A 1,797-nucleotide genomic window follows, 5' to 3' on the forward strand; every position below is an offset into this window, starting at 1 on the left:
GGTACAGAACAGTGTTAATTTTGTTTTCCTTCCCTTGAAAATTTCTATCCTCTTCTTGCTTATTGTTGTTAGCTCTTGTTAAATGCTGGCTGTGATATTGACAGGTTGTGGGTTTTTTTTCCTTCGTATGCATCTGTTCAAAGATCAAATTTAGAATCATATAAATAGGACTAACCTCATCCCTGTTGAAGCAAGTGGATGTTTTAGGTGTCCTCTAACATGTAAATTCAACAGACTGAAGTTTTCATCAAATATCTTCAGAAGTAAGTAACCTTAACTCCAAATTAGTTTGAAAAATAAGTTTATCTTTCTACTACATGGACTGTAGCATAACTTGTTAAGTAATTAGTTAATTCCTTATAGTGACAGCAAAGGACATTAAAGATTTGTTGGAACTGAACTACTGGGGCAGAGGTATCAACTAATGTTTTTTAAAACATATTCTGTGTAAATTTTTTGTTGAGAAAATACATAAATGGTGTGCAATTCTGATCAGAACCACAGTAAATAGCTTAGTACAACTAATTTATATTAATTCATATTATTCGTTTAATTCTAAATTTTTAAATCCTGCATGATTGGTCAGCAGTTAAGAAAATAATACAAGAATAACTTTTACTTTGAATGCTCTAGTTAAATTAAAGAATTGAGTCCCCACAGATTAGTCTGATTATGGGATACAATGTAGACACTTGAATAGGCAGCATTTGCTGGTCCCTGATGAAGTACTGAACTTTATAACTTTTACCTTACTAAAAGATTTGCAAGGATCTTTCCATAAGCAGTGTGTGTTTTATAAATATAGAGATAATTGTGAGAGTAACCATGAGAGGAAAAGCATATTTTTCCCAACAGCAGTTGAAAAGCTGGAAGAGGGCAAAAGTGAAGAAAATGGGAAATGATTGGAGAGATTAATAGCTTACATGAAAATCTTAAGGGAATTTGATATGGTTCTAGTTATCAGTCAGGTTGTATCCCTTCTCTGTGCGTTTCAAGAATTTAACACCATAAATGCTAACCGAGTGGTGAAACACGTACGCACATCTGTGCATTTGCAGGCAAATCCTGCTCAGATCTCTGCCTAAATGCCTGAAGAACTTTAGCTAGCAGGAGACAGGTCTCAGGGGGATCTCATAAATGAATGGGAGGGAGTAAAGATGATGAAGCCAGAATTTTCAAAAGAAGAACAGACATGGCCCTGAGCAGCTTGCTGTCAGTGACCCTGCTTTGGGCAGGGGCTTGTACCAGGCAAAGTCACCCTGCAGCCTCAACTCATCGGTGGTTTGGGGATTCCCTGAGCTGATGCGCTGCTCTGAATAAGTGTGACGTCCTTGCTGCCTGTGCCTCCACATAAAAGTAACACAGGCAAAACAGGGTCAGGCCTTAATCTTGTGGATACTCTTACTCATGACATGGAATTACTTATCTTGGTAGACCTGGCAATTTTGAAGCCCTTTTGTGGATTTATAGTTAGCGATGCTAATAAGATAAGAAGCACCTAGACCAAATTTAAGAATTAATAACATTATTTTGCAATTTTAAAAACTCTATAATGCCAAAAGATACATGATGTTTTATGGAACAAATGTGCTTCATTTCTTATGTCTCTTATACATGACCCAGACAACCAGTCCTGTCTAAACACAGGGTACGTGGAATGGGTCCACTGTGTACAAAATCCAGATAGTCACAAAACCAGGAAGGACCCCATCCTAGGTTGGTCACAATGTAGAAGGGAAAACTAACAAGTTGTTCCTTTTTTTAATCTAATCAGTCTGTACCTACAGAGCAGAACTA

At 37.0% G+C, this 1,797-nt stretch overlaps 1 protein-coding gene across 1 annotated transcript in view; it reads left to right on the forward strand.

Annotated features, from left to right (window-relative positions):
- Nucleotides 1-231: 231 nt before the first annotated feature.
- The window catches only part of YIPF7 (Yip1 domain family, member 7), a 13,110-nt gene continuing 11,544 nt past the window's right edge, over nucleotides 232-1,797 (forward strand). The window contains exon 1 of the mRNA XM_010006088.1: nucleotides 232-263. The gene's annotated coding sequence lies outside the window, so the exon portion shown is untranslated. The remainder of the gene's footprint in view (nucleotides 264-1,797) is intronic.

The sequence above is a fragment of the Chaetura pelagica genome, unplaced genomic scaffold (genome assembly GCF_000747805.2).
Source record: "Chaetura pelagica isolate M959 unplaced genomic scaffold, ChaPel_1.0 scaffold189, whole genome shotgun sequence".
Lineage (NCBI taxonomy): Eukaryota > Metazoa > Chordata > Aves > Apodiformes > Apodidae > Chaetura > Chaetura pelagica.